The 11,086-nt window shown below is 37.3% G+C and overlaps 1 long non-coding RNA gene across 1 annotated transcript in view; it reads left to right on the plus strand.

The window, feature by feature from the left end:
* The window catches only part of LOC106936550 (uncharacterized), a 15,054-nt gene extending 5,050 nt beyond the window's left edge, over positions 1-10,004 (plus strand). Inside the window, exon 3 of the long non-coding RNA XR_001422153.1 lies at positions 9,799-10,004. This is a non-coding gene — a long non-coding RNA (uncharacterized LOC106936550). The remainder of the gene's footprint in view (positions 1-9,798) is intronic.
* The last annotated feature ends 1,082 nt before the right edge of the window (positions 10,005-11,086 follow it).

The raw sequence follows: 11,086 nt of genomic DNA on the forward strand, positions 1-11,086 counted from the left end.
TGCTCTAGTTCACAATTATGCACCAGTTTATCACATAAAAGCTCAATAATTACATTGAATTGAAGTTTTGACTTTCAACAGTGGCATGAATACTTTGGCAAAGCTGTGCATCTTGTACATGAATAAATGTGATTGATATCAAAGAAATGTTTTAACAATCCCTCGTTTTCAAACAGCAAAGTTATATAAAAGGTTTCTTTTGAAAGAAAGGTGGGGAATGTTTTCATAATGTATAAGGTGGGCGTTCGATGAATCAACTCACCCATCCTTCAATGACTAAGTGACACGGATTTACAAATCTACTTCACAAAGATGATTCCTCCCAAAACTATGAGCTGAAATTTATCGTTCATTTTGCTTCCTCTACATTCCTCTGCATTGTGGCACCCAGAGAAGTTGTGCATCAAACTATTTTTAGAGTCGAAACCTGCAGACAGCATCATTCCTGGGCATGAATACATAAATGAGTTTCATCTGCCGGGTGACTGCATATACAATGTAGTGCATATAAAAGTGACAAAGGGTAGAGAGTGATTTTATTTGGTTCTCAGCCTGTCATATATTTGTCGTTGTTCTCATTATGCAGCCCATATTTCCTTGCGTATATGTACTTGGTGTAGCTTGGTTAGTTGCCAAACTCTGGGCTCCACTTTCATCTAATTTATGATGTATATATGCATTTCATTCCTTTTTTATTTTAGAGTACAATGTGATGAGCCTTTGTGATTTACTTTTTGTCATGACTGAAGCTTTTGCAGCAAACACAGGGTTTGATGGATTAAATGCACAGATGGTGTGACATTTTATCACTGAATCACTAGAATCACTCACTTGTGTACCTACAGTACTTTGTTCTAAGTTGCTCTGTAGCACTTTGAAATGAGTGACAACCTTATGGACCATCTGTGATTTATCTTCTAACGCTGCTGAGGCTCATAGGAAACGGTGGAAAATAAAACATTTGTTAGCTTTTGTTTCATTATCTAGTAGGAGTATCACTACTTCAACATATTTTACTCAAGCAAATAGGTAAAAGTCTACTCAAATACTGAGCATCTGATTTTATATTTCAAACTTACGTCATCAGACAGACAAAAAAATATATAATTATTATATGAAACGTTTGGTGCTTTATAGACTAAAATGAAACATTAAAGAAGTACTTTTCCAAATATTTGTTTTCAACATATAACTCAATTAAATAATGCAGTAAGTATGTTTGAACAATATTTCCAGTGATAATGTATAGTGGATCTTTCTCAACTTCACAGTTCTCAGCAGACTCACAGATACAAACTAACACCAGAAGAACAAAGCTTGTGTTCAGATGGAATAAACATAAAGAGTAGCTGTGTGTCTGCATCCAGTGCATTTGTTGTATTAAAACATGCTTGTTCTTCATTTAGTGAAGTTACTCACAGTCGGGTTCTTTGTGTTGGGGCATCTAACTGTCCCAGTATTTGTTGTACAGTAGCAAAAAAGAAAAAGAAAATCAGCAATCAATATTCAATACTCTGTTCACAACAGCATTGTGCTAATTCACTAACTCAGACCCAACATGCAAGCAAAACAGAGAATTAGAAATGTTTCCTGCATTTAATCAAAATCAAGGATTATCTATCACTCAGTCATAGCCTTCTAATATCCAGTCTGATTAGTGCCAAACTTGTTGATGATACTAATAACTTGGTTCTTGACTTTCACCATCCATATCAGCAGACCTGAGCTGTAACTAGAAAAGTCAACTGCATGCTAAGATAATCCAACATCACAAGTCCTTGTCAAGCACTCAACATGCAAAAAAAATCTCTCTTCTCTGAAATTCTTTCATTTCTTTTTTAAATTCAGACTTTTCCTACTCTATATTTTTACACTCTGTGGAAATTTTTGCATGCACTGTGAGGACTCTGACAACAGAAATGCTATCCCCTCTCAAGCCTGAAGTGGATTTACTCTGTCCGTAATTTGACCCATTTTCAGATCTGATTGATGGTTGTCACATCCCAGGTCCTCTGGAGACACCACAGTCCGCCGCAGTCAGAGGTTTATGAGGAATTAACACAGCTGTGGTTGATGGTAAATGACAGATGCTCATTTCCACCAGGGACCTACCTTAGCCATATAAAGGTATTTCTGCTCTCTGCTTCTTCAGCCCGTGTGATTCACTGTAATGAGCTCTGCCCAGCCACTCGTGTCCTTAGAGAGACAGAAAGTCTCCCATTGACTCTCCATGCTGCTCTGACAAGACATTACGGCATAATTACAGGAACATGGCGACACCATCTGCAGCAGAGCTATGGCTGTGACCGGGGTTGCATCTAATAGATGTCCCCGTTCTCGATGACTCTGTTAACCAAATGTACAACAAAGGTATGCATAATAAAAGACAGAAAACGTTGTTGAGTTTTCCACTTTCCTCACAGTGACTGCGCTTAATGGCATCTTGAATGACTGTCAAGAGAAGCACGTTTTGTTAAATGAGCCAAATGCGAATAATTTAAAAAGAGATGAAGCAGAAAACAGCAGAGATATGGCAAGTTGATAATACCGGATGTGAGGAGATGTGTGAGGCATCCCACACTTAACAAGAAGCAGTAACCCCTCGGTGCTGCCTGAGTCACTGCTTTCTAATTTTAGCAGCAGTCACACCATCCTTCCACAGCTGCAGACATTTATCATTGCTAAAAGTTACTGGCAAACATTATGAGTTTCTTTACTGTTTTATTCCCTACAAAGTATTAAAAAAATATTAGATCAGGGCTGCACTGGGGGAAGTTTTAGCACTGCTGGATTGCAACAAGAAGGCAAAAAAAGTCCACATTGGGTTAAAGGATCACTCTGAAATTCTCTTAGGATTAAATGTATGTATATTGCTGTGTGTCTATTGTGTTGCCTTATGATTGACTGATTAAATCTCCAATTTGTGCCTAGCCTCTCTGACACTGGGGGCAGGCTACTAGTTCTCTGCAACCCTGTAAAGATTAAGATGCTACAGAAAATAGATGTATGGATTTAAATATTATAATGCTATGCCCATATCTACAGCTCCAGCTAAAATGCATACTTTATTTTTATTTAGCAGTATAAAATCATGCATAAGAACAAAGAGTGCAAAATACACATAATTTTGTACCACAGTGATATTAATATGCTTGAAATATTTTATAAATTTGCTAAAGGCAAATGGGAGGATAATTTCACAATTAACCCTTGTGTTTACAAATGGGCTCCAACCGACCCCACACCCAATAAAATATTGTTTATAAAACATTGTAAACATGATCCACATGAGAATCTTCAAAACCAAGAATACCAGAACTTGGGATTGAGGTCCAATTGTGTCCCGCAAAACATCAAGGTTCTCAAGAAAATCTCCTGAAATTAAGTCAAAGTGAGATAAATAAAAGTGCATTATGCCAATTGAGGGGAAGAAAATATGAAACATCAGGACTAAATAAGCACATTTGCAACTCCTTTAAATTATAGAATTGTTTTTTGAATAAGAAATCTAATTGCACCCAAAACTGTGATGATATATAATTATAATATATTATAAATACTCTAAAATAAGTCTACAGATTCTAAAACTCACATACAATATCTTAATCTAATTCTACCTTCTTATTTTCACAAGTATGCATGTTTGCTTGACTATAAATCGATTTTATGTGGATTTAAACTTGAAGAAATTATGTGCATTTTATGAAACATAAAATCTTTTCATGTCTGCATTTTTTTTATCCTTTATGAGGCATTTTTATAGCGTGGATTTATCAGGGTGAAGTCTGTATAATTTACAGTGTGCTGCTCCCTCATAAGTCAGTTACTGTAAATGTCATTTTTTCCCACAAGATTGTTTCTCCGTCTTTCACAGAAAGTTCAAAGATCTATGAATGTCCCTCAAATGGTTAAATTATTATTTAGTGATTCGATCAGAAAACAGGTTGGACTGCACAATGTGAGTCTTCCTCCATAAAATATCTGTATTTTTTAATATGAGATTTTCTAACATTATTTGGTTATTGTTGTGATATTTAAATGCCAGTTGTGTAGATTTTGTAAGCGGTGGCACTAATCTGTCATCTGTAAGTTGTGAAGTTTATGCTACATAATTGTATCAGGTAGGCCAGACATGCTGCAGTACCAGATGAGTGTTATTCATTTGAAGCCGTGTACTTTTCTTACTTGTACTAAAATGCAAAGTTAAGACGCAGCAGAATAATTGGGTGATGGCAGTGATGATCATAGCAATTATTTGCAGATAGTTAAAAAGAAAACAACTTTGTTGGTTTTCATTCAAAGTTTCACTAAACTATTTTTATTTAGTTTTGATTTCGCCATTCCACCCAGCATTACTATTTCTTTTTTTATTGAGATCTCTGAGTCATGCCATCTTGTTCTGACAGATATCAAGCTGCACAAACACTGTTTATTGTTCATAACCCTGAAAAAAGCAATCTCATCTGAGTTTGATGGCAGTGCACCCTCTTGACAGATATGCAACCTGCCTTTTGACTTGAAAAGCAATACAGGGGATGCAGGATGACAGAAGATATTACAAACAGAAATCCCAAAGAATCCCGCCTGATGCTTTATGCTGAAAAACAGGATAAAATATATAATAACCAGATGTGCTGAATCTTTGCTTTGTTGTCTCTGAAAATGGTATATGTCTAATATCTGATTTAATAATGATAAATGGGATATAGGGTATTAGATCTGACCATATAGAATATGCATAAAGATATTTACATACTGAAAGTCAAAATCTCAACATTAATGTGTAAAAGCCTTGGATAAAAGTACAACCGCTTCAGTGACTGTTAGCTTGGAAATATTATATCTACACATTAGTATTATTATTCCCAGACATAACATAATAGAGCTAGATCTAATGTAAATCTGCACAGTCTTGAACTATCCGGGCATCTGTCCAGTAAATACAAGTTTTAAATGCAATGACCTCAATGCAAGTGGCAGGTCTGTCCTATTAAAAGGTCTCCCCTCTGTGTGTGTAAACAGATCTCTAAAAGGCAATGCCTGGACCTCACATCTATATCTACAAACTTTGTTGAGCTGGAAAAAAATCTACTTTAACTGCAGTTTATAAAGAATCTTTAACTTAAACACAGAAATATACACTGAATTTCTGGACACACTTAATATTTTGGTCAGATTGTACATAAAAACAATCTAGTTGGTTCAAAATGTTGTTGAACCAACTAGAGGAGAGACAGAATTATGTAAAAAAAAAATTCAGCTTTAAGTTTGGACAAATAGCAGGACTCTTTTTCTCTAACATCTGGATGTTTCTTGTCACTTAGCTGAGGCCTGACTGTGTGAAATCAATGTCAAATTTAAATGTTAATAGAATCTTAAATTATTCACCACATAGTTAAACCCATTTGACCTGTTCTCTGGGTTCAAATGACTCTTCTATATAAATATATGATGGAGAATTAAGAGTCTGGCCAAAGTCCAACCTGTGGTCTGTGGTAGAGATGAAGGTTCATTTAAATAGTAGCAGAATCTCAGCACATATTAAGAATTTTAAGAATATTAAGCAAACATTTTAAATGCTGACATTAAACAGCATGGAAAATGTTTAATTCCACACTGAATTTTCAACATTCTGCTGACTGAATTTTCAACGTTCATTTCACAATGAAATGATCAACTTTTTATTTTTATGGTAGGATAATTACAAGCTGAAGAAACAAATGCTTAAAAAAATCTAAGTGAATAATTTATATTTCTTTACAACCAGCTTGTAATTTAGGCTAACCTTAACTTTGCAAAGAGCTGTTATTTTTTACTATTCCAATCTCTTCACCAACATGAATAAGAGATACGTCAAAGGACACCAGGGGAAGAAAAACAGAAGATCTGAACATGGCTTGGGCTGCAAATCCATCAATAGTTTAGGTGGGCGATGATTGTTGGCAAAGTGTTTAGGAGATGTAGAGTAAACACAAATCAATCAGTGAAATGAAGCTGCGCTTTGCCAAGTGACAGCCAACAAACCTTATGAGAGGTGCGTTTTTTGACAAACTTTAAAAGAGTTAAAGTGCACATAAGTTTTGTTGATGTCTGTCATGGCAGACACTCTGAAGAGCGTGACGTCATGTACGATGGGTCAAAATGTAAAATGGTTTAGTATTCTCCCAAAGACAATGAGCAAAAAACTCTTAAGAAGCAATGAAGAGAAACAACAGCTTAAGAGCTGATATACTCCACTTTATGGGGATCTGAATGCCTAATGCAAGATTCTTCTACACTCTTTATGCAAATGTGTGAATATAACTAAGATGAAATGTATTAATATTTTATACTCCAAACCATTTTGACTTATTTCAAGGGGTTTTCAGGCATTAATTGGGGGGCAGCACCTCTCCATTGTGGTTTTACTGCTTAGTATGTTAAAGCCAAATCAACTTTCTAATGAACCAAAATCTTTATGGGTCAACTTCTACATTGGCAAATGATAAAACGTTCTTAAATCCATAAAATCCTCAAACCACATTATAGGTGTAAAACCATAGTAAGTTCTTGTGACCATGCTTGTTAAATGCATTTAGATGTTTAATGTGTGCAGGCAGGAGGTAGAGGAGGTGAAATGAGGCTTTAGATGCCAGGAGAATTCATTCAAGGATGAAATGTCACCAGTGAGGTAAAACGCCTGATAGATGTGGGTGTGAATAAGCTGGTGGCATCTTTTCAGAATATAATTTCTTCTCCCTGAGAGAAACAGATGAAACTTTCTGTGAATCACCAAGAAATCATTTATCACTTTTATTAGTCTCAAGTTTTTGCTATGCAGCCTGCAGCGATTCAAATAAACACAGCTAGAAGACGGAAAGATTGGAGCCATAATGGCAGCAGCTGAGAGACACTTCCAGATGTTTAATGATTGGACATGATGGCCTTCTTAAAAGCAGCAGCAGCCGCAGTTTTAGCCTGAAACTATTAAACTGTCTGTTTTCACCCATTTGTGAACAATGAACTGCCCCAGAGAATACTAAACATCCATCATGTCATTAGGGACCTGCTCACCATATGCTCAATCCAGTCTCTTTAAAATCACAATAATAATGGTGGGAATGGTGGACGTAAATGGAAGTTGTCATGATTCCGTCTGTTCCCTTCACACAAAGTGACAGCGACTGCCTAGTAGTTCTGCAGTCTATGCTCTTAATGCTGCAGAAACCATTTTATTCTTTTCAAAATCATATTTACGTTTTATGGTGAGGCTTTAAACACAGATTCAAAGTGCAGAAATATGCAGTCAATCGAGGCATGTTGTTGTTTTTGTCATTATAATCAGTTTTTTTTCCTACCATGGTAACCAGTAGCAAAATATACGGTTTTCGAAGTACCGTATTTTCCGCACTATAAGGCGCACCTAAAAACCTTCAATGTCCTCAAAAGCCGACAGTGCGCCTTATAATCCGGTGCGCCTTATATATGGACCAATATTGAGCCACAACAGGTCTAGCAACTACGGTAAGCAGCCGCCGTCTTCATTTTCGCACGCTGGGATAGTTGTCAGAATGCTGGTTTGTTAATAAAGTTTGACTGACCTATCTACCTACCGACCGTCTAGAATCAGGTCGTCTGCAGGTCAATTAGCACCACGTTCTCCACCAACATACGTTGCGTGAACGGAGAAGGGTGACCATCGTCCAGCCACGCCCCGGCCCAATCGCAGGAGGCTCTCCTAACCGACCGGAGTCAGACTGTTTTGTTGATATTCCGTGCAGTGCAGCTCCATCTAGTGGATGCATAGCGTAACTCCAGCCTCTACTGTAGCGTCTATTCTATGCGCCTTATAATCCGGTGCGCCTTATAGTGCAGAAAATACAGTATCTCCCAAAAATGTGAAAATGTAGAAAATAATATTTTTTCTTTAATGCTACTTCAGTAATGGTTGTTAAAATTATATTCATTTTATCTAAATATAAATTAAAGCAAAATTACACAATGTTTAATAAGCTTTCAAAATTGGTAGCAACTTTCCAGACTTACAGCAAAAAATATCTTATGTTTTGTGTTGTTCTGCAAAGAACTCTACATTCTCTATTGGGCTTTTCAGGTTATATTTTGGTGAAGCTGACACCTCACAGGGACAATTGAGAATTTTATTGCCGTTTTCTGGAAAGCAACCTGTTGTAATGTTAAAGTTACATTCCCTTCTCAGCTGTGATGCATTTCTGCTGACTGATCTCACCTGGTCCTTGTTTTCTAATCCCCTACAAAGCTTTTATAAGCCTGTTTGTTTCCTGCACTCCTGTTGGATCCTTGCATTAAATGACATGCATGATTGCATGTCCTCCTGCTGCCTTGCCAGCTCAACATTGTTCTGGACATTTATTCTCCAGTTATCTCATATCTTGACAATAATTTTGAGCTTTTCTTTGAATAATTATCAGTCTGTACAGTGCCTGGCTCGTAACCTACAACAGTTCATGACATAAATGTGTCTTTATTTAACGCAAGAGGAAAGTGAAATATTGGCCGTACAGAACGCAGCGTGGGAGCAACATCACTTTTTTTGTTGTTGTCCATAACTCTGGTGAAAACTGTCAAATCAGGTGACTTTTTCTGACATTATTGGAAACTTTTAGTAAAAACATATTTTGTTCCCAACCACTAGCGGTTGCTAGTTTGGCTCCTCTGCCACCCCAAGCATTTACAGGTGTTATCCATTAGATGACCTTCAAGGTCGTCAAATTTGAAGGTCTAGCCTCTGTAAATAATGAAGCATTGTGAGCTCAAAAACAGAGGAGCTTCAAGTTCTAAACATATTTGGGATAAACCTTTTCCCTCCCATACAATTATTTTTTCTCTCCTAGCGCGTCTGTCACATTCAAAGATGCAAAGTTTAGCAGCTTATTGCTGCTTTTTGGACATCTGATAGCTACTTTTCTCACCCAAGAGTTGGTATTTTTTTTAAATACTTTTAAACTATGAATCATATGAATTTTCTTGTGCAACTTGTTTTTCTTTTAAAGTTTACATTCCTTGTTACATGCCTAATAAAAGAAGCAAATCATTTGTGGCAAGTCTTTTGTAGTGCATTAAAGTTTTACGTTGACTTCTAAGATCTTTTCTACCAGCTGCTCTGAATTTTCTTGGCACCTGCCTGTGACATTGTAGCGCCCTGACAAGCTGTGTCCCTGTTTTCTCTGCTGTGACCTTCAGACTGTTTCCGGCAGTTCCATATGCAGGCTTTTAAGGAAAACCACACATCACTTTTAATGCAGCTGCTGTTCTGTCTTGTCAATTTGATGCCTAAAAATATGTGACAAGCTTTGAAAACAACAAAGCCCCCACACTTCAATCAAGGAACTAAAGCACTCGCGCACACACGGGACAAAAACAAAAAAAAAACAGACATGCACATGTGTTTGCGTGCACAAACATAAAGCCATTCACAGATGCCTATAAGGTGTAGCAATCACTCCACTGAGCTGGATGAGATACCTCAGCAACAGCCGCTGTGCTTGTTTCTTCCCTGAGGCACAGTCATTTAGCCAACAAGACCCGACAGCGGACAGTCAAATATTAGTTTTCTCCGTCTCCCTCAGTACATACCTAGAGGGGTTCTCGGTGCCTCATCCTCCCCCTTCTTCTCTGCTGCCTTCTCCCTCAACCCCAATCTGCTGCCGCACTCATTACTTCTGCAGGATTGATGTTTTCTTTTCATAAAGCACCAAGCTGATATCCCATGGATTTTGAATTAATAAAATATGAAGGACATTAACATTCCCGGCATTGGTGTTTTTGCTATTATTGCAGAGAGGCTAGGGAAGCCTGTGACTCACCCACCCTGTCAATCACCCTCCATGTGCGCTGGCCCCGTCAGGCTGGAGGTGAGCACCGCTGACAGACTTCAAGCAACTATCTCAAGGACATCAGAGGGTATTGTGACACAGGCACGCTACGCCTTTGAAAACCTCTCCTACCACTTAGAATCTCCTTATGCTGGCAAAATAGATACAGAAACAATGTCTGTATTTCATGTTTTTGTTCCGTGGCGCCAAACCTGACATGTAATTTTAGGTTTTTAATTGGTAAACCTATAGACATTCATTTCCATTTCCAGGTGTTGAAATGGATGGACAAGCGTTTGCTTTTCCTGAAAGCACCATTCAGGAAAATGTTCAATTTTATCCAACTTTAAAGGTTTTTAAATATGCTTTACTGATCAGATTTCTTACTAACTTGAAAATATTTCCTTGTGAACTCAAATTAAAATGCATTAACTTATTTAAACTGTTATTTCAGGGCACTTTAAAAGAAAAGACCATTTATATCCAGAAATATATAATCAAATCAATTCAGTAAAAAGAAAATCAGTCCTAATTATAATATGCAATGCAGCTTACAATGATAACTGGTAAATTTCATTCTATCCAAGGAAACTCAGCTGTTTGCACTGACCTGCTGACATTAGAGCTTTTCTGAGAAAGTATGTGGCAACTGTTGAAAATAATTTCTTCTTTTTTACTGGGACACATCTCCAGCTGTAATGGGTGTAATGGTTCAAAATGGTGGCCAATAAGCAATGGCAAGGCTCCTTGCTCTCTAACCAGATATACTGGGTTAGAATTTTTATCCCAAATGTTTGGTGAAAACTGTCTGACAGTTCAAACTCGGCATTTGCGTGAATTGAAAACAGCAGTTTCTGTGTGCATGGCAAATCTAAGTCATTGAATTGTTTGGTTTCTTCTCTTAAAATGCACTTATGTTTAATGCAAACGTCAATGTGAAGAATAGATTTAGCAGAAGTGGACAGAAGCAGAACGTTGAACCTGGCAGAGTTTATATTCAAGAAAATCACTGTAGCCTCTTTCACAAAACATTTAAGGTGAGATTAAGACGTAATTTTTCTCATTTCCATCCAGGTCATTTGCTCACATCTGTAGGGTTGTGTAAGGTCAAGCTGATTTTACTGGATGAGGAACGGTGTCTGCGCCCAGCAGGCTGCAGGATGTAAATGCATAAGATTCAGAAATCATTTCCAGGAAAGCAACATGGTGAGATGCATTATTTACATTTTAAGCCTCTCCTTGGCCAGCAGGAT

Source organism: Poecilia latipinna, unplaced genomic scaffold (genome assembly GCF_001443285.1).
Source record: "Poecilia latipinna isolate Pla-1442-1.1 unplaced genomic scaffold, P_latipinna-1.0 Scaffold2168, whole genome shotgun sequence".
In the NCBI taxonomy this organism is placed as follows: Eukaryota; Metazoa; Chordata; class Actinopteri; order Cyprinodontiformes; family Poeciliidae; genus Poecilia; species Poecilia latipinna.